Source organism: Symphalangus syndactylus, chromosome X, assembly GCF_028878055.3.
Source record: "Symphalangus syndactylus isolate Jambi chromosome X, NHGRI_mSymSyn1-v2.1_pri, whole genome shotgun sequence".
Lineage (NCBI taxonomy): Eukaryota > Metazoa > Chordata > Mammalia > Primates > Hylobatidae > Symphalangus > Symphalangus syndactylus.
Genome location: NC_072447.2, coordinates 102,322,542 through 102,345,930, shown reverse-complemented (window position 1 = coordinate 102,345,930; position 23,389 = coordinate 102,322,542).

The following is a 23,389-nucleotide window of genomic DNA, read 5'->3' as shown; positions in this document are numbered from 1 at the left end:
CATAAGCCAACTCCTCATAATAAATCATACATTATATACATATATTATATATAAAAATTTATCCTATTAGTTGTGTTTCTCTAAGAAACACTGACTAATACACAAACACGAAGATGCACTAACAAAAGGAAGACCATGTGGGACACAGTGAGAAGAGAAGCCAAGAAGAGAGACCTGAGGAGAAACCAAACCTGCTGACATCTTGATCTTGGACTTCTAGCCTCCAGACTGTGAGAAAATAAATTTCTGTTGTTTAAGCACCCCCGTCTGTGGTATATAACACCCCTAGCAAATTAATACCCCTTGGGTTAGGCGGACAACTGTTATATATGACAGCAAAAGCCTGATGCTTAAAAGAAACAATTCATAAACTTAATCAAAATTGAAAATGTTTGCTCTACAAAAGACACTGTGAAGAGAATGGAAAAGAAGTCACAGAATGGGAAAAAATATATGCAAATCATATTTCTGAGAAAAGAATTTCACTAACAATATATAAAGAATTCTCAAAACTTAACAATCGGAACACTAAAAATTCAATAAAGACATGGGTAAAATATTTGATCGGACACTTCAAAGAAGATATACAGACAGCATAAAAGCATATGAAAAGATGCTCTATGTAATTAGTCATTATAAAAACGCAAATGAAAACCACAATGAAATTATACTACACACACCTAACAGAATGGCTTACATTAAAAATACTGGCCATATCAAATTTTGTTGAGGATGTGGAGGAACTGAAACCCTCATATATTGGTTGTGGGAATGCAAAACAGTACAGCCACTTTGGAAAATAGTTTGGCAGTTTTCTTATAAACATATACTTACCATACAACCCAGTCATCCTACTCCTGGGCTTCTGTCTAAGTGGAATAAAAACCTGTGTTCACAGGAAAATCTGTTTGAAAATGTTCATAGCAGCTTTATTCATAGTTACCCATAACTGGAAACAACCCAAATGTTCCTTAACAGAGGAATGGATAAACAGAATATGGTACATCCATCCAATGGAACATTTACTCAAAAATAAAAAGGAATGAAATACTGATACATGCAACAACAAGGATGAGTCTCCGTTATGCTGAGTAATACATATATATTACATCATTCCATTTACATGATATCCTATAAAAGGCAAAATTATAAGGGTATAGAACAGATTGGTGGTTGCCAGGGAATAAAGGCTTGATTAAAAAGGTAACAAACAAGATCATTTTGTGAGAAGAGAGGAGAGTGATGAAACTGGAACTTGATTGTAGTGGTTGTGGTTACATAACTGTGTATATTTGCCAAAACTTATAGAATAGTCACCAAAAGGAGTGAATTTTGCTGTATGTACATAAAAGATAAATGACAAGTGATGAATTCAGATATTCTCAGAGTCAAACACTATCCTTCCTCCTGTGGGGGAAGACCCCATTTGCACAGTTTTCTACATGTGAAGATAAGTTCAAAAATGAATAAAAGTAAAAGATATCATAGTGTGTATGGAGAAATTGAAACAATTTATTGTTGCTAAAGAGTGATGCTGAAGAATTAGACAGGAATAAATTTATGGAGGGTCTTGTATGCCCTGCAAAGTGATTTTGATCTTGTACTGTAGGGAATAGGAGCTACTGGAAAATGTTGAAATAGAGAGTGATATAGTCAGCTTTACATTTTAGGTAAACCAATCTGGCTATGATATGGAGAAAGGATTTGACATGTAGAAAGACTGTAGACAGGGAGATCAGTAAGAAGATTTTTGCTATAGCCCAGGTGAGATATGAGAAAAGTCTGGGCTCAGGCAACATTTGTAACAGGAATATAGAGTAGCGAAAGGTTTCTGAGCCCTGTGGAATGTAGGTACATAAGCTCAGGGAAGTAATGACCTAGAAAAAGGATCATCTAACTTTGGAAGGTTTCTTCTCACTCTCTTGTTTCAGTCATAAAGGAGAGAATTACCATTTCTTGACCCTATTCTAATTTCCATGATATGAACACATGCGAATCCCAGGCAATTTTGTAAAAACTACATGACTTCATGTTTTTCAGATGTTTCAATGAAATTCCATGGCATTTATTCTGCTGGAGCTTAAGAAAAAAAAAAAAAAAACAGAAATCCAATGGTAACCAAATGGCAGTGATTAAACGACCCACAGTTAGGATGGCCATACATTCCAGTTTGCTAATTGACAGTCTGTTTATTCCTAATCTACCAGAATAATTATTATAGTATATTAATAACAGCACCTCCTTTCATTCTCAAGAATGTCCTGGTTTGAATGGTAAATTTGTTGGTCATCCTAACTTGTAGTATCTTTCCCATTTGACTATTATTCGGCAGAAAAAAAAAAAGCCAACATTAAAATGTCAATAAATTCATCTTTTGAATAACAGTCCAGAGAGACTTGTTCATCTACAGAGGCCTATAGAAAAGTAAAACCAAATGAAAAGCTATATAAAATAAACATAATAGTAAATCATTTAATAATATAGAAATATATCCAATCAATGAACTTGATCATCAGTTACTGAGTTTTCCCATTTACCTTTTTTCCCCTTCATACTAACTCTGTAAAATGTAAACCTTTACTGCCATTTTGTATTTAAAAGTTTCAGCACAGCATCCCCAAGGCCTTGCAGGGAATTAGGAGGTTGTGACTGGTTGCTAGGTCCCTCACTGTTCTCTTTTCAAAGCATCATTCTTTATTCTGTCTTCCTCAATCCTATGAGAAACCAAAGCAAGCTTGCTCAGTAGGGTTCCTCGTGAAATATCAAGAATTCTGCACTAAATAATCACCTCACTCATGCTAGGTCCACATAGGACAGACAGAAGAGAAAGAAGCATAACAACTTTGTTTTCTGGCACACCATTCTGTCACATCAAGATTGGTTTTTGATATACCCCAAACCCTATTTTCATACTCCGATCATAATGCTAAAATATAATTCTGGCCTGTGTAAGCCAATAGAAAGTGATAGACAAATAGAGTAATGAGGCAAAGAAGCTTGGAAGCAAAATAAAATAGTATTTTATTATTTTGGCCCATCCTACTTCCATAAAGGACTTCAGGCAATAAAATAAATAAGCAGTCAGTGGTTGTAATAAATTACATTAATTTTTAGCAATAATCAAATGGGAAGTAGCCATCAAGTCACCATTTCTTAAAACTTTTTTTGCTTGATCTTTAGTTTTAAAAGAATTAGAGTTCTGCAAACTCTTCTCAGGTTCAACATCTTGAATAAGATACTAACTCAAAGATTAATACTTGGCTTTTTATCTCCGTAACAGTCCAATGCCTTCAAGCTTTCTAAAATGAAATTGAATTTGAATAAGGATAGTACTCCTGAGGTCTGCAAATTGTCACTTCTCAAAAGGTTTCTTCTCTGTATTCCATATTCTCTTTCAGAAGCCTATATGACAGATAATTTAGACCCAATTCTAAGATGTAACATGCATGTCAAAAATTTTCTTTTTAAAGAAACTGATATGCTCTTCAATTCCCTTAGATATAAAGAATATCTACATAAAATGTATTCACAAAAGATGTTTTGACATGGTAAGCATGGGCTTTTGCAAGAAGGTAAAGAAAATGGCCTCTCTTCCACTTCCCTTATCCCCAGCAGGGACCAAAATCGGTACTAAATCAGTTACCTTCACCATCTGTCCCATTATTCATTATGTTGCACTGTAATTTATTTATGTATCTGTCTCTCCCACTAGACTCCATGAATAGGTTGAGGGCAGAGGTTGATTCCCATTCATCTTTATTTCTCTGGCACCTACCATGAAAGAAATTCCGTGACTTGTTGAATGAATAAATAGGGTCTCATTTTAATTTTGTTGGAGGCCAGATGTACAATGTGTAACATATTGCCTCTTACATAGTAAGTGTTCTATAAATGTTAACTGCTGTTTACTATAAGGGGTCAGATGGAGCTGTACTGGAGATTCCTACTGGCTATTAATTTTTTAAGAATTTTAGTTAGAAATAAGCGATGGTAGGGGTATTTACACCATGGAAATTGGCAAGCATTTAACTTTAATAGTAACATGTTACTATTCCACACCCTCACCCCCAAAAACAGTTGTTAATCATTTACCAGCACACCACTGAGGTCAGATGGCATACCATCCTGGGGCTTGAATACCTCCAATTGCTATTAATGTGTGTACATATGATAAACTGTACATATGATGTGTGTTCAATTCAGGAGATTGGAGAGAAGGAGAAAGAAAAGGAAGCATATAGGGAAAGCAAAGTAGTCAGCCAGCAACTAAGTGAAGCTCCAAATCCAATCTCTCATCACTAGTTAATTCCCTTGGACAACAACCCACTTATAATACAGAGTCTCCTAGAGGGCTTAAATTTGGCCAAGAAGAAAGAATTGGCTGATAATCTCAAAAGTGGCAATTCAATACCAACCATTATTAAATTTACAAGAAATTAAATTCATCGTAAAAAACTTCACAGCCGGGCACCGTGGCTGATGCCTGTAATCGCAGCACTTTGGGAGGCGAAGGCAGGCAGATCACCTGAGGTCAGGAGTTCGAGACCAGCCTGGCCAACGTGGGGAAACCCCATCTCTACTAAAAATATAAAAATTAGCCAGGCATGGTGGTGCACACTTGTAATTCCAACTACTCGGAAGACTGAGGCAGGAGAATTGCTTGAACCCGGGAGGCTGAAGTTGCATTGAGCCGAGATTGCACCATTGCACTCCAGCCTGGGTGACAAGAGCAAAACTCCATCTCAAAACAAACAAACAAACAAAAACTTCACAAGGTATAATATTGACGACATAAAGATTTTCTAACCATTAAAATTCTCCATGATGAACCAGGTTGCCTTGAAGGTTGTGAGTTCTTTGTGTACCTTAAGAATATTCACAATGAAGCTAGATGAAAATCTTCAGAGATATTGCAGAACAAATTCTTACCAGCTGATCCTCTAGCACCTTGCTCTTCAAAGTCTTATCTGCAGACTTCTCAGGATCCACTCCAGACCTATTGAATTAGAATCTGCATTTTAATAAGATCCCCAGTTTATCCAGATTAAAATTAATTTTTGAGAAAGCTTGCTCTAGATCGCCTCTAAGATCACAGCTACCTCTAGGATTCTTGTGCCTCTATCACTTGGATGAAGACATACAAGTCACGCATATATTTTTCAGGAAATGTCAGAATAAAATGTCTTTACTTCAGATACAAGTTCCAAAATAATCTCAATATACTTACCAATGGGCAAAAATCAGCAAGATGAAAGTCAAAAGCCAAAGTATGAAATCTATGTTTAAACAAATTCCTGAAAAACCAAAAGAATCAGGGCAAATCCACAGGATGAAGGCCTGCAAAAGCATCTAGGTGACTGACATACAGGCAATTCATCCCTTATCTTTCTGTCCTAGATTCTGAGCTCTTTTCATTTGCTCTCATGGGTTTATATTACTTTATGAGTTTCCTGGAATCACTGCAGGAATATACAACAGCTTCTTAATTAGACCATTTAGTAAGATCCTCAGTTATAACAGCATCTGTTTCTTTTGGGCTGTTCCCTTCTTCCTCTTGGGCCTGGAATAGAGTTCTGTTCCAAATGAGTGCCCAATCAATGCTATTGACTGATATGAATTATTACTATCATTTTAGATAGTGCCTTCGTTTCTATACCTTTCCAGTGACTACAAAGTCTGAATAATACAGTAAAACAAATCCATAATGTAAACTATTTATATTGATAAACAGTATATATATTAATTTTATCAAATTAATTAACTGATATACAGCTATAATTTCTAAATAATTGTCTGCAACTAACATTTTTAAACTTTAAACTATAAATGTTTCCCAAAAAGTGATCATATCTATTGACCACCTCTCAGGACCATGGCATCTCTTCCTGATCTGTGTTGGGTAGAACAGGGTTAGAAAACTTTTTCTGTCAATGGCCAGACAGTAATTATGTTAAGCTTTGTGAGTCATACAACTGCTGTCACAACTACTTAGAAGCAGCTATAAGCAACACATAAATGAATGAATGTGGCTGTGTTCCAATGAAACTTTATTTACCAGAACAGGCAGACCCTAGTATGCTGACCCTCAAGGTGGAAGATTCTGTATTATAAGTAGCCAAGGTCTCCTTTTGCACTTACTCCATGTAAAGATTGCTCCAGTTCACATGAATTTGCCCTCTTTTCAACACAGGAACTGATAAGGGTGTTCTTTGTCCAATATAAACCAATGATGAGTACAATCCAAACACATGTGTTGACAAATTGTTGAAAGAAAGACACAATTGCACAAGGGTGTCTTTTGTTTCTATTTGTCTTTTTTTTCTCTCTCTCTTTTTCTTTTTCTGTGACAAAGTCTTGCTCTGTCACTCAGGCTGGAGTGCAATGGCATGATCTTGGCTCACTGCAATTTCTGCCTCCCCGGTTCAAGCGACTCTCCTGCCTCAGCCTCCTGAGTAGCTGGGATTACAGGTGTGTGCCACCACACTCAGTTAATCTTTGTATGTTTGGTGGAGATGGGTTTTCATTAGGTTGGCCAGGTTGGTCTCGAACCCCTGACCTCAGATGATCCACCAGCCTTGGCCTCCCAAAGTGCTGGGATTATAGGCATGAGCCACCACGTCTGGCGCCATTTGTCTTTTGCTCTTCTGTTGTCATGTAAATGCAAAGCTCTATTCATCTGCTTATCTTTCTCTATCTGATTCCAGAGGAAAAATCGCACACCAAAAACTCTTCTTTGACTCTAATAATGGAGATGGGCAGGCACATGAGCCAAGGCTGAGTTAAGCTGCAAAAATAAATCTAGATTGAGAAGTTCAGAGACATTTTTTTCATCCTCTATCAGTCATGTAAAAGGAGTGACCAGTTAGATAAAGCAACCCTGCATTATCTCAAGAGGACCTAACTAATTCCCCCTAAATCTGTTTAGTTCCAAGTCTGTGGGATTCCTTCTCATGACACTACTTCCCGCACTAACTTCTTTAACCAACTCGAAGAGGATTAAGGGCTCAGTTGACACTTACGGAATGAAAAACATGTTCTGGCAGCTTTGAGCAGTACCCCTATGAGTTAGAATGTCAGATAAAGGAATCTGGGAGCTGTATCCCATTTCGAATTCAAACAGATATCAGAAAGGCCTTAAAGGTTCTATTTTAGTTTGCAAATTGATATATATCAGAAGGCAAGAAAGACAAACAGTCCTCATCAAGGCAGCATTTTTGCAAGTTTAATCCAAAAGTTCACAGTTTCTTTGACCCTTACGAAATCGCCTTGGCAAAATTATGACTGAGACAGTGAAAGGGTTCTAACTTAACTGACTCCATCTTGCTTCTAGCCTCCAAGCTGTCCTTGTTCATTCCTGGGCGTAGGCTGAACTAACTTTGGGAGAAACTTAGCTTATAGTTTATAGTTTAAACAAAGACAGTAACAGCCCTTTCCCAAAGCAGACCTCCTTCCTGCCTGGGACTAGGTTGCCTTTGTAGGTCTAACATTAACCACAAGATTAGAAATTATGGTTTAGAAGTCATGCAGCTGGAGCCTACAAGATTCTGACCGTCCCTAAACTGCTCCTAAGATCAGTGCTTGAGATACTTTGCAGACTCTGCACTTGATGGATCAGCTGGCACCACCCAGATCAATGAACTGGCTCATCTGATCTTGTGGCCACCACCCAGGAACTGACTCAGAGGCAAGAAGACAGCTCTGACTCCCTATGATTTCATCTCTGACCAATCAGCACTTCTGACTCACTGGCTTCCCCCCCCCCCACCAAGTTATCCTTAAAAGCTCTGCTCCCCCAATACTCGGGGAGACTGATTTGAGTAATAATAAAACTCCGATCTCCCGCACAGCTGGCTCTGTGTGAATTACTCTTTCTCAACTGCAATTCCCCTGTCTTGATGAATCGGCTCTGTCTAGGCAGCGGGCAAGGTGAACCCCTTGGGTGGTTACACTTATGGTGCTCAAGATTACTTTGCTTCTCCCAGAACACTATGTAATAAAAGGAAACCAATCAATGAAGAGAGACCTATCCTGCATGTGAAAAGATAGCTATGGGGAAATATAAAACAGTTTTATTTCATGGTTGAGTCTATCTAATATTTTTCCAATATTTTAAATTCAGTATTTTTACCCTGCTTAAAACAATACAGGAGAAAAACCCCTGTATTTTAACTTTAGAAAGTTTACAGGAACAGATTTTGGCTTTGCTGTAGAAGAGATTTAGGGGTTAATTTATTTATTTGACAAGAGCGACAGTACAGAGTCAGATAATCCAGCTGTTATAATTTTGAAGTAAGCATAAATGTGATTTAGAAGCATGTTCATGTTGCTATGCACCTGCTGGTGAAAGATAGTAGTGAAATCCTCAGCAGAGGCACCAATTGCAGTAATCTTAATGAACTGGAGCCTGAAAACCATCAAGAAATAGCCACAACATCTGCAGTAAAGAGAGCAAGCAAGAGAGAAAACAATGATAAACAGGAAAAATGTTAATATTGTTTATTCTTTGCAAGACATGCATCAGATACCTCCTCCAGGTTCCCTCCTTAAACATACAAATGAGTATGGGCTACTTCCTCTTTCATCTAAAGTGAATGTTGAAGAGAACCTTCAATCTCATTGACTAATTCTGCTGCTCCTTTAAATTGAATTTTTATACATATGGGTACACAAACCAATCTATATGCAGAACAATTCTTTGAACAGCATGCAAATGGTTTGAGATTACATGCTAGGTATCACACAAGTGAGTTTTCACAGTACAAAAGAATGAATTCCTTATTGTGGCACTTGAGATAACAATACTAAAGAATTTCAGCTCAACTTTAAATTGCTCCCTCCGACTGTTATAGTTTTCTTAGTAGAAGTATTCTTAGTAGAAGTATAACATCCTTCTTAGTTTCTGCTTTCTTTTACCAAGTAATAATTGCTCATCTCTACTAAAGAATGATACAACCATCCTTTCATTCATTGAGTCAGTCAACAAACATTTATTGAATAACTATCATATCTCTAGCACTATCTTAAACATGGCAAATAGATAAATATGGCCTGGTCCTCCAAAAATTACATTCTTCGTAGGTATGACAACTATATATAGAAACTATTCAGATCAAAAAAGAGAGAAAGTGAAACACATCTCTAACTTGGGATTTTTTTCTTTCAATCCAACAAATCTCCTTTTTGTCACTGTAATATATTGACCTTGGGTTTTGGTTTACTTAGGTGTGTCCCTGAGAAATTCTTATCAGTCACCTTTCTTGAAAAGATATTATTACTAACCCAGAGCCTACCATTGTATGTAAGGCACTGATTACCAGGGTGGAGCAGGCAGAAATATAGAAGTGGTCTGAAGGAATCCCTTAGCAATGATGCATGAGGATGGAAAAAGTTAAGCCTCAAGGTTTATAATGACATTTTTATTGGTGCACAATGAAAGTTTCAGCTGCTGATTCTGCCCCAGCTCAGTTGCCCAGGGTTTTGCTGATAAGTGGAACCAATGAGGGAAAGAGGAGACAGGAAAGGAGAGAGACTCTTTAAATATTACAGTATTTTATTACCTGAGCAGGTTTGATGCACAACCAGCATGCACTGGTATCTGATTGCTCAATATTTTAATATCACCTTGGGTCTAGGTACCAAATATAAAGTGCATAGAGAATTTGAGTTTTAAAAACTAAGTCACCTCTGAGATTTCATCAGGGAGGAGATGCCTCCTGAGAGGAGTCTTTAAAGGATAAATAGGAGCTAGGCTTGCAAAGAGGGCTGAGGGCATTCCAGACAGAGAGGACATGCTCATAAATAAGAAACATCATGATGAGTGTGGGTGAAGGTACTAGCATCTCAGTGTAGATGAAGCATAGATTTTGAAATAGAGAGAGGTAGGAACTGAGCCCAGAAACAAATGTACACAGGGCAAAAATTATTGCTGATTTTATACGGCATACCGTGGAATTGGGACTTTATCCTAAGAACTATGGGGAGCCATTTAAAGGCTTAAGCAAGGCAATTTGGAGGGGGTGGGGGAAGTTCCTGTGGTTAAATTTGCATTTAAAAAGGTTACTCAGCCTGCAATGTAGAGAATAAATGAGACTGGGCAAAGGCAGAGAGTAAATATAATTTTGTATACCTGAGGGTTGCAGTTATGCTGGACTGGTACAGCAGAAGGGAAAATTACATGATCTTTGAGAAGCCAGTAAGGGACAAAAAGTCTAGAAGAATTGGAGCTGTCAAGGTAGTGGATATCTCAGTACAGTGAAGACTAGCTATAGCAGAATTGAGGAGAGTGAGTTGGAAAACTAGAGGTCATAACTAGAGAATGGATTATTGGAGTTTAAGATTTCATACGTGGTAAGGTTTCAAGAAATGAAACTGCCTTTGCAAAAATTGTAACAATGAGAAAACTGTTGACAGTAAAAGAGATCTTTTACTGTCTAACCAACTCCATCTTGCCTTTAACCTCCAAACTGCCCTTGGTCACTCCTTGTCATGAGACTAGCTAACTTTAGGAGAAATTTAGTTTATAGTTTAAATGATAGTAGCCCTTCCCAAAGAGCTAACCTGCCTTTATAAAACTAATGAAAGGCCACCAGGTTAGGAGAATGAGAGGGCCCTGAATTCTGCTAAGATGTAGGCATAGTTAAACAATTATCAGCCATTGTTCCAGAGGTCAGAAGATTTGCAGCTTCCCCAGTTACTCCTGTAAATAACATCACTATTGTAGAACATCAAATTGGCCTTTTGAGATGTCTTTTCAGACTTTTGCATTTCTGACGACTGGATGGTTCCACCCAGACCATTTTCCACACCACTATGATTGCATCCCCAATTGATCAGCAACACGCATTCCCTAACCACCTGCCCACCGAACTATTTTTTTAAAACCCTAGGCTCTGAATATTCGGGGAAACGATTTGAGTAATAATAAAACTTTATCTCCCATTTAGCTTGCTCTATATGTATTAAACTCTTTATTGCAATTCCTCTCTCTTGATAAATCGACTCTATCTGAGCAGCTGGAAAGAAGAACCTGTTGGGCAGCTCGGTAATGAAAATGTCTACCACGTAGCCAGGAAAGTTGAATGCAGAGTTACAGGTTGAGGCAGACAAAGAGCAAGGCTACAAGTGATTCACAGTTCTGACTGTATTAGAATAATCTGTGGTGGTTTTAGATGTTCCAGAAGCTAAGGCCCCCCACCTTGAGAGATTCTGATGTAGTAGGCAAAACTCAGAAATACACACTTTGAAAAACTTTTACAGATGTTTCCAGTGCACACTGATTTGGAAACCCCTGAGGTTGGAAGGATTATCTGAACAAACGCTGAAGTCTCCAGATGACAGCAGAATTTGGGAAGAATAGAAAGCAAAGTCTTCACTGAAAGTAGGATAGTGAGGAGAAAGTCAATACGTAAGGGAGCTGAAGAGAAACTGATGGTGGCATAGCTAGAGGGCAAGAACTTCAAAGGAGCAGAGGTTTTTGCTGGAGTAGAGGGTGAAGGATTTAACTTAGCATCAGCCAGCAAAGGATGAAGGTGTAAACCTCACCTCCCAACACTAACTTTCTTTAAATTGGTTTACACAGGACAAAGTTGTTGGCACATCTCCAGTTCACCACCGGCATTTCCAAATTTTGACTCCACTTTATTCTGTGAAGAAATGGCTTCAGGGATGTTCTCATATTCTGAAGCCCTACTTTCCACTTTTCAGAGCTCATTCCCTTCTTAGATATTTCATTCCCTTTTAGGTGACCACAGCCTTTGCAGGGAATAAAATGAATCTTGTGAACTTGAATCCAGAAATTTTAATATATAGATTATATTCTATAAATGTCAGTAGCTCACTTCACTTACTTGGTTTTCAAGACATTCGTGTGAATGAGAATCAAGTGCTATTTGATCATGTAAATTAGATCATTTTCAGAAAAATGGAATACAATGGAATACATTATACAGCATTTGGACAAAAGAAAATTCCAAGTGACTGTCTCTAGTGGTAGTAGTAATATGAATATTGGTGAAGCCAAACAAATAAAAAGCATCAAGTTTGTTCCTCTAGTGCATTTTATTCCTGCTCTTTTAAATTGTTTCAATTATAAAAGTAATGCAAGTTCCATGTAAAAGTATTAAATAATTCAGAGGTATCTAGAGTAAAAGTAAATGTCGTCTTTCTACAGTACCACACCCAACTTCCCTCTCCTCGTGTGCATTTCTTTCCAGAATGTCCCTATGCACTTATAAAATGTATGCATGTATGTATATGTGTGTTATGCATTTTTATACAACTTCTCTTTTGTTAGCAATATAACACGACACAAATATCCTTCCATGACAATACACACAGATCAACTTCACTCTTTTTAGCATATCTATAGCATTTAATAATGCACAATATTTTTAAACAGATGCCCCCTCTTTTTGGATGCTTGTTTCAAAGGACTTACTGGGACAGAAAGTCCTTCACCAAAGAGACATCTAAGCAATCCTTCAGTGTTCACCACACGTCTGTATGGTTTTGTTTTCTTATATTTAGAATCTTTCATCCTTCTGGAATTTATTTTTATGTATGATATGAGATAGATAGGGGTTCTGATTTTCCTATTCAAATAGATAGCCAATTCTTCCTATTAAAAATAAGTCTTGCATAAACCTTCTCATGCACCTTTTTGTGTGCATGTGTTAATATTTCTGCAGCATATATTCCTAAAAGAAAAATTGCTAGATCAAAGAGCATGCACATTTAAAATGTTGAGAAATTACTGCCCAAGTGCCTTTCAAAATAACATTTACATTTCCCCAAATATCTTGAGTACCCATTTCCCCCATCCTCTTGCCAATTGTGTATATTATCAACCTTTTTCATTTTACAAGTTAGCTTATTCTCTATGTTGACAGTTCTCTCTTTGATTGCAAGAAAGGCTGAGAACATCTTTCCTATGTTATTGGCAACATTTCTTTTCTTTTCTTTTCTTTTCTTTTTTTTTTTTTTTTTGAGAAGGAGTCTCGCTCTGCCACCAGGCTGGAGTGCAGCGGCACAAACTCCGCTCACTGCAACCTCTGCCTCCCGGGTTCAAGCAATTGCCTCAGCCTCCTGAGTAGCTGGGACTACAGGTGTACACCGCCACGCCCGGCTAATTATTTTGTGGTTTTTTTGTTGTTTTGTATTTTTTTTTGTATTTTAGTAGAGACGGGGTTTCACCGTGTTGCCCAGTCTGGTCTCAAACTCCTGAGCTCAGGCAATCTGCCCACCTTGGCCTCCCAAAGTGCTAGGATTACAGGCATGAGCCACTGCGCCCGGCCACAACATCTCTTTTAAAAAATTTCTTGCTCATATATATTATCCTTTTTTGGGCAGGTGGTGGCTTCTTATTTATTTGTGGGAGGTCTTTATATATTACAGATATGAACTCTGTCTATTATTTATGTTAAAAAATATTTCCTCAAAAAATGCCTTTTAATTTTGCTTAGGATGTCTTTCATAATGCTGAAAGAAGCTTTTATTTTCATTTTGTCAGATCTTTCCATTTCTTTCTTTATGGATTTTGGCTTTTATATTCTGTTTAAGAACACTTTCCCACACTCAAGATTATTTTAAAGATAGATATTCTTTACCATTCAGAACATAGACATGGGCAAAGATTTCATGACAAAAACATCAAAAGTAATTGCAACAAAAGCAAAAATTGACAAATGGGATATAATTAAACTAAAGAGCTTCTTCACAGCAAAAGAAACTATCATCAGAGTGAGCAGACAACCTACAGAATGGGAGAAAATTTTTGCAATCTACCCATCGGACAAAGGTCTAATATCTAGAATCTACAAGAAACTTAAACAAATTTACAAGAAAAAAAACAAACAATCCCATCAAAAAGTGGAAAAAGGACATGAAAAGATACTTCTCAAAAGAAGACAAGTATGTGGCCAACAAACACGTGAAAAAAAGCTCAACATCACTGATCATTAGAAATGCAAATCAAAACCACAATGAGATACCATCTCACGCCAGTCAGAATGGCAATTATTAAAAAGTCAAGAAACAACAGATGCTGGTGAGGCTGTGGAGAAATAGGAACGCTTTTACACTGTTGGTGAGAATGTAAATTTATTCAACCATTGTGGAAGACAGTGTGATGATTCCTCTAGATCTAGAGATCTAGAACCAGAAATACCATTTGGCCCAGCAATTCCATTACTGGGTGTATACCCAAAGGAATATAAATCATTCTAATATAAAGATGCATGCACACATATGTTCATTGCAGCACTATTCACAATAGCAAAGACATGGAATCAGCCCAAATGTCCATCAGTGATAGACTGAATGAAGAAAATGCGGTACACATACACCATGGAATACTATGCAGCCATAAAAATGAATGAGATTATGTCCTTTGCAGGGACATGGATGGAGCTGGAAGCCATGATCCTCAGCAAATGAACACAGGAACAGAAAACCAAACACTGCTTGTTCTCACTTATAAGTGGGAGCTGAACAATGATAACAGCATGGACACAGGGAGGGGAACAACATACGCTGGGGCCTGTCGGGGGGTACGGGGGGAGGAAGAGCACCAGGATAAATAGTTAATGTATGTGGGTCTCAATACCTAGGTGATGGGTTGATAGGTGCAGCAAATCACCGTGGTACACGTTTACCTATGCAACAAACCTACACATCCTGCACATGTATCCCAGAACTTAAAATAAAATAAAATAAAATTTTTAAAAAACATAGGTATTCTTTTACATTTTATTCTAATATGTTGTCACAGCTTGAGTTCCCCCGTATGCAGAATCTGAGACAAACTTTAGCCTTCTGGATTTTTATTAGTGTTCTTGGGATCAACACCTGGAAATTGGAGGAAAAGGAAACAATTAGAGGAAAAGTTGAGCTGCCATGCTAAGCCAATGACAACCTCAGCCTACCTCATGGGCAGCTCTTTAATTGAACTGAGATGGCCATGCCTATGTATTCCTGCATGTAATCAGTCATTGGATGTGGACTGCCCCCATGGGAAGGGGTGTGACCTTGGGAGAGGCAGCTTTCTGCAGCTGAGGCAATCACTGAAGCGGCCGGAATCTTCTCAAGACCATCTACTAACAACACTCTCAGCAGCTGGGGCAGTAAGTCCTTCATCAAAGAGACATCTTAACAGTCCTTCGGTGTTCACCACATATCTGTATGGTTTTGTAAGAAATATTTAGAATCTTTCATCCTTCTGGAATTTATTTCTATGTATGATATGAGGTAGGTGGGGGTTCTAATATTCCTATTTAAACAGATAACCAATAAACAGATACCCACTTCTGGTTTTTTTTTTTTTTTTTAGACAGAGTCTTGCTCTGTCACCCAGGCTGGAGTGCAGTGGCACAATCTCAACTCCCTGCAACCTCGGCCTTCCAGGTTTAAGTGACTCTCCTGCCTCAGCCTCCCAAGTAGCTGGGATTACAGGCACGCACCACCCCATCCGGCTAATTTTTTGTATTTTTAGTAGAGATGGGATTTCGCCATGTTGGCCAGGCTGGTCTCTAACTCCTGACCTCAGGTGATCAGCCCGCCTCACCCTCCCAAAGTGCTGGGATTATAGGCATGAGCCACCGCACCTGGCCAGATACCCAATTCTTTTAACATTCACTTGGTAGCACATTGTTTCTCATTTCTTTTTAATATTTTCTTTTTGTTCAAAAAACAACCCTGTCAAACTACTTATTAATTTGAAATCTACTGGTTTGGTGTTTGTGATATCTCAGATACAATGTGGATATTTTCTATTAAGTCAAGAGGAAAATATTTTTGTAAAAAACGGAAGAATTTATTAAATCAAGAGCTAAAGAAAAAAGTCTCTGTCACTGAAGTTTTTTTTATCATTAGAGTCACAAATAATCAAAATATGAAGGGAACATAGTACAGATTTTCCAGTCTGCTCATTTTCTCAGATGAGAAAACTCAGACCTAAAGAGTGGCAGGGATAGATTAAGAACCAGAATGTAAGGTTCTTGATTTCCAGACCAGTGTCATTTTCTCTTTACTAGGTTGGTTGCTTTTAATTTATCACTTTATAATATAGATTTGTGAAGCCTTTTAATACTTTCATTAAAATATTTACTTCTTTACATTCATTTATAATTTTGAATATGTCCTCTAGTTGAAAATCAGAAAATAACATTTTTAAATAATAATTTTTAATATAGACTCTTTACAAAGCTAAACTGGCCTCTCCTCTCATCCTCCAATTATTTGGAATTAGTAACAAAAACTTTTGTATTGGCCCCACTCTCACAGAAACCACAGAGTCATTAGCAAGTACAAGGCATACAGACGATACTATATTGGCTTGTAAGGATAATTGCAACTTTACTGATAAAAATCAATTTTTATTGGTCCACTTACACTCCATAATAAGGCCACTGTGGCACTTCCTGCTCAAGGCACATAAGTGAGAGTTAGTGTGTATTTGATTTTAATAAATACTGTCTGTGGGAAGCCCAGACAGGAACGAACAGATGTTGGAACCATATGATAATAGTGTGGCAGTGTAAAAAAAACCTGTGCGTTTATATGGCACACCTGGTGTTTATGATGCTTTTGCAACTTTTATAACTACAGCATCTGGCCTTTTGCTGCTGTTCTTTAATTTTCAAATACCCAGGATCTTATGTCTCTTGCAGTGTAGACATGTCCATCAGGAAGAAAAAAAAGGCAGTAAACATGTCATGAATCTTGCAGAGAGAGACCACTGCCTCTCTACAAGGAACTTGCATTAAAGTCATTAGTGAAATTTAAAAATATGAGGAAACATTTAGATCAGCTTTTCTCAGCACTTCTTAACAGGCAAAAAGGATTTACTCAAGGATTCCTGGATAATCTATCTGTACTACAAATTTTCTCAATATTTTAAATTTGCAATAAATAATTTATGGGGAATATCTGAAATAAATATAGCACCATAGGATCTATGTTATGGCACTTGCATTCTATTTGATCCAAATGACGTAGGTTGAGGCAAATGGAGATAATATAATTTGATAACTAAAGTTTAATTAAATTTTGTGATTTCTCTGAGCTTTAGGATGTGTTCATGTGTTAAAAGATATCAAATGTAAAATAGTTCATCTAAATTTTCAATTGTTCTAATGAGTAAGTCAGATTGAGTAACACACCCAAAAGCTGATAAAAATCATTTGACACACACATATGACTTTACAGTAAAGTTCATTTAGTAACTCTGTAACTCTTATGGGGTGTTCTGGACCAAAACTTAGAGGAAGCTTCAGAGTAGGGAATAAGGTCTAAAGTCATACTCTCTGAAGGTGACCCCAATTTGGGCAAGACACTTTTTTCAGAAAACACATCCTACTTGGATTTTGTAATGATGAACCTGCCAGAGTTTGTAAGATATCAGACTTATATTAAGACTTTCGTAAATTGGATAGATGTCAGTGGCAAGAAAATCCTTCAGATGACAACCTGAAACCCCTAAATCAGGGGTAGAAAACATTCAGTGGGCCAATTGATCATGGATTATTTCTCATTGATCACCAGAAACCTTCAACACAGGGCCCCAGGAATGCACTGTCAAGCATTCAGAGTTGGTTTATGAGAAAATGTATTTGTCATCCACATCCTTAAGACATCATAAGCACAACCCAACTTCAGTGTTTATAATATTTGAAATGCAATTACTATTACAGTGGAGTACAGTTTAATTTGTTGTTTCAGAGCTAAATGGCCTCAGAAGAAAGATGACTTGGATAATTAGAAGCAGTTCCAAAGACACCTTCACCACCAAACATGTTTTTGCCCTCACTTTAAGCTGAATTTTTCCTAAAAAGTGATTGTTAAATCTTAACCATTGTCATATGGGGTCAAAATGCTACCAGAACTTGGCTATCTTGACCCATAGACTTAGCCAGGCACCTAATTCAGTTATTCCTGATTTAGGTGAAATACCATGGTGACTATGCAAGATGAGAAAGGACACTGATTTTAGAGCATTGAGATTTTTGGTATCAGTGCTCTGCCATAAATCTCTATTTTATATCTCCAGCCCTGAGCAAAAAGGCAAACTTCAAATGTTAAATACAGATAAAACTAAATGACTCATAACAAATTTACTTTATTTTTGAGTAACGTAAAGAAGAGAGATAAATACGCACAGTATTTGGGCCTTCTCCTTATTGACTCTGAATTGCTTTAAAGGTATCTATGCCAATTCTTTAGCCTGGGTTCCCCCAGGAATAAAATCTAAAAGAAAAGTTTATATGTGAGTAAGTTTCCTTGGGAAAGTGATACCAAGAGCAGGAATGAGGGACAGGGGCATGAAACAGGGAAGGAGAGAGAACCAATTCAAGTACACATTACCAGCTCAGCCACCACTACGGGTGCTCAATCATGTAGGCTTATCTAATTAGCTTCACGAAATGCAACCCAAGACCATCCACCTAAAAGGAAGGGAAAAGCATTCAACCAACAGCTCTACCCTCCATTGGCTAAAGATTGCCTTACAGGGTACTAATTTACCCTACTCTACTTCCAGGTTGCTCTTGTTTGAATGTCAAATACCCTGTTGGAGCAATCCTCACCAAGGAATCAGAGAAGCAAGAGGCATTTGTGGCTGACCATAGACAAGGCACTGTTTGATGGCGCCTTCATCAAAGCTGCTCAAAGCCTGCTCAGTCACACAGGTATGACTCGCTGGGAGACAAAACCAGAAGATTTGAAGTGGTGCATAAGAAACATCCAATATACCCTGTACAAGGCCTGTCAATAAAAATTATTAAACTATTTTGTATTGTGGTGACAAACAAAAGAGCAGTTTTTTACAACCATTATTTTTAACTCTCTTGCATAATTTAAACCTGAACTGTAAAAGTTTGCTCCCCTTTCAATTAGTATTAATGAAATAATGCTACTGAGATTGGTTACATGATAAGCACCATGAACTGATGAAAAATGGATTTTTTTATTAGTGTTTTACCGTTATTAGCAAGGAAATTCCACAATCATGCCTTTACACATAATTTTGAATAAGCAGCTTCTCATAATTATGAAATATAGAGTTATGGAATCTAATTTAAATAATTCCACTTATTCTCTGAGGTTTTTTTTTTTATTATACTTTAGGTTTTAGGGTACATGTGCACAATGTGCAGGTTTGTTACGTATGTATCCATGTGCCGTGTTGGTTTGCTGCACCCATTAACTCGTCATTTAGCATTAGGTGTATCTCCTAATGCTGTCCCTCCCCCCTCCCCCCAACCCACAACAGTCCCCGTTGTGTGATATTCCCTTTCCTGTGTCCATGAGTTCTCATTGTTCAATTCCCACCTATGAGTGAGAACATGCAGTGTTTGGTTTTTTGTCCTTGCGATAGTTTGCTGAGAATGATGGTTTCCAGTTTCATCCATGTCCCTACAAAGGACATGAACTCATCATTTTTTATGGCTGCATAGTATTCCATGGTGTATATGTGCCACATTTCCTTAATCCAGTCTATCGTTGTTGGACATTTGGGTTGGTTCCATCTCTTTGCTATTGTGAATAGTGCCACAATAAACATACGTGTGCATGTGTCTTTATAGCAGCATGATTTATAGTCCTTTGGGTATATACCCAGTAATGGGATGGCTGGGTCAAATGGTATTTCTAGTTCTAGATCCCTGAGGAATCGCCACACTGACTTCCACAAAGGTTGAACTAGTTTACAGTCCCACCAACAGTGTAAAAGTGTTCCTATTTCTCCACATCCTCTCCAGCACCTGTTGTTTCCTGACTTTTTAATGATGGCCATTCTAACTGGTGTGAGATGGTATCTCATTGTGCTTTTGATTTGCATTTCTCTGATGGCCAGTGATGATGAGCATTTTTGCATGTGTTTTTTGGCTGCATAAATGTCTTCTTTTGAGAAGTGTCTGTTGATGTCCTTTGCCCACTTTTTGATGGGGTTGTTTGTTTTTTTCTTGTAAATTTGTTTGAGTTCATTGTAGATTCTGGATATTAGCCCTTTGTCAGATGAGTAGGTTGCAAAAATTTTCTCCCATTCTGTAGGTTGCCTGTTCACTCTGATGGTAGTTTCTTTTGCTGTGCAGAAGCTCTTTAGTTTAATTAGATCCCATTTGTCAATTTTGGCTTTTGTTGCCATTGCTTTTGGTGTTTTAGACATGAAGTCCTTGCCCACGCCTGTGTCCTGAATGGTATTGCCTAGGCTTTCTTCTAGGGTTTTTATGGTTTTAGGGCTAACATTTAAGTCTTTAATCCATCTTGAATTACTTTTTGTATAAGGTGTAAGGAAGGGATCCAGTTTCAGCTTTCTACATATGGCTAGCCAGTTTTCCCAGCACCATTTATTAAATAGGGAATCCTTTCCCCATTTCTTGTTTTTGTCAGGTTTGTCAAAGATCGGATAGTTGTAGATATGCGGCATTATTTCTGAGGGCTCTGTTCTGTTCCATTGATCTATGTCTCTGTTGTGGTACCAGTACCATGCTGTTTTGGTTACTGTAGCCTTGTAGTATAGTTTGAAATCAGGTAGCGTGATGCCTCCAGCTTTGTTCTTTTGGCTTAGGATTGACTTGGCGATGCGGGCTCTTTTTTGGTTCCATATGAACTTTAAAGTAGTTTTTTCCAATTCTGTGAAGAAAGTCATTGGTAGCTTGATGGGGATGGCATTGAATCTATAAATTACCTTGGGCAGTATGGCCATTTTCACGATATTGATTCTTCCAACCCATGAGCATGGAATGTTCTTCCATTTGTTTGTATTCTTCTTCATTTCGTTGAGCAGTGGTTTGTAGTTCTCCTTGAAGAGGTCCTTCACATCCCTCATAAGTTGGATTCCTAGGTCTTTTATTCTCTTTGAAGCAATGGTGAATGGGAGTTCACTCATGATTTGGCTCTCTGTTTGTCTGTGATTGGTGTACAAGAATGCTTGTGATTTTTGTACATTGATTTTGTATCCTGAGACTTTGCTGAAGTTGCTAATCAGCTTAAGGAGATTTTGGGCTGAGACGATGGGGTTTTCTAGATATACAATCATATCATCTGCAAACAGGGACAATTTGACTTCCTCTTTTCCTAATTGAATACCCTTTATTTCCTTCTCCTGCCTGATTGCCCTGGCCAGAACTTCCAGCACTATGTTGAATAGGAGTGGTGAGAGAGGGCATCCCTGTCTTGTGCCAGTTTTCAAAGGGAATGCTTCCAGTTTTTGCCCATTCAGTATGATATTAGCTGTGGGTTTGTCATAGATAGCTCTTATTATTTTGAGATACGTCCCATCAATACCTAATTTATTGGGAGTTTTTAGCATGAAGAGTTGTTGAATTTTGTCAAAGGCCTTTTCTGCATCTATTGAGATAATCATGTGGTTTTTGTCTTTGGTTCTGTTTATATGCTGGATTACATTTATTGATTTGCGTATGTTGAACCAGCCTTGCATCCCAGGGATGAAGCCCACTTGATCATGGTGTATAAGCTTTTTGATGTGCTTCTGGATTTGGTTTGCCAGTATTTTACTGAGGATTTTTGCGTCAATGTTCATCAAGGATATTGGTCTGAAATTCTCTTTTTTGGTTATGTCTCTGCCAGGCTTTGGTATCAGGATGATCCTGGCCTCATAAAATGTGTTAGGGAGGATTCCCTCTTTTTCTATCGATTGGAATAGTTTCAGAAGGAATGGTACCAGTTCCTCCTTGTACCTCTGGTAGAATTCGGCTGTGAATCCATCAGGTCCTGGACTCTTTTTGATTGGTAAGCTATTGATTATTGCCACAATTTCAGAACCTGTTATTGGTCTATTCAGAGATTCAACTTCTTCCTGGTTTAGTCTTGGGAGGGTGTATTTGTCCTGGAATTTATCCATTTCTTCTAGATTTTCTAGTTTATTTGCATAGAGGTGTTTGTAGTATTCTCTGATGGTAGATTGTATTTCTGTGGGATCGGTGGTGATATCCTCTTTTTCATTTTTTATTGCATTTATTTGATTCTTCTCTCTTTTCTTCTTTATTAGTCTTGCTAGCGGTCCATCAATTTTGTTGATCTTTTCAAAAAACCAGCTCCTGGATTCATTAATTTTTTGAAGGGTTTTTTGTGTCTCTATTTCCTTCAGTTCTGCTCTGATCTTAGTTATTTCTAGCCTTCTGCTAGCTTTTGAATGTGTTTGCTCTTGCTTCTCTGGTTCTTTAAATTGTGATGTTAGGGTGTCAATTTTGGATCTTTCCTGCTTTCTCTTGTGGGCATTTAGTGCTATAAATTTCCCTCTACACACTGCTTTGAATGTGTCCCAGAGATTCTGGTATGTTGTGTCTTTGTTCTCATTGGTTTCAAAGAACATCTTTATTTCTGCCTTCATTTCATTATGTACCCAATAGTCATTCAGGAGCAGGTTGTTCAGTTTCCATGTAGTTGAGCGGTTTTGAGTGAGTTTCTTAATCCTGAGTTCTAGTTTGATTGCACTGTGGTCTGAGAGACAGTTTGTTATAATTTCTGTTCTTTTACATTTGCTGAGGAGTGCTTTACTTCCAACTATGTGGTCGGTTTTGGAATAGGTGTGGTGTGGTGCTGAAAAAAGCGTATATTCTGTTGATTTGGGGTGGAGAGTTCTGTAGATGTCTATTAGGTCCATTTTGTGCAGAGCTGAGTTCAATTCCTGGATATCCTTGTTAACTTTCTGTCTGGTTGATCTGTCTAATGTTGACAGTGGGGTGTTAAAATCTCCCATTATTATTGTGTGGGAGTTTAAGTCCCTTTGTAGGTCATTCAGGACTTGCTTTATGAATCTGGGTGCTCCTGTGTTGGGTGCATATATATTTAGGATAGTTAGCTCTTCTTGTTGAATTGGTCCCTTTACCATTATGTAATGGCCTTCTTTGTCTCTTTTGATCTTTGTTGGTTTAAAGTCTGTTTTATCAGAGACTAGGATTGCAACCCCTGCCTTTTTTTGTTTTCCATTTGCTTGATAGATCTTCCTCCATCCCTTTATTTTGAGTCTATGTGTGTCTCTGCATGTGAGATGGGTTTCCTGAATACAGCACACTGATGGGTCTTGACTCCTTATCCAGTTTGCCAGTCTGTGTCTTTTAATTGGAGCATTTAGCCCATTTACATTTAAAGTTAATATTGTTATGTGTGAATTTGATCCTGTCATTATGATGTTAGTTGGTTATTTTGCTCGTTAGTTGATGCAGTTTCTTCCTAGCCTCGATGGTCTTTACAATTTGGCATGTTTTTGCAGGGGCTGGTACCGGTTGTTCCTTTCCATGTTTAGTGCTTCCTTCAGGAGCTCTTTTAGGGCAGGCCTGGTGGTGACAAAATCACTCAGCATTTGCTTGTCTGTAAAGTATTTTATTTCTCCTTCACTTATGGAGCTTAGTTTGGCTGGATACGGAATTCTAGG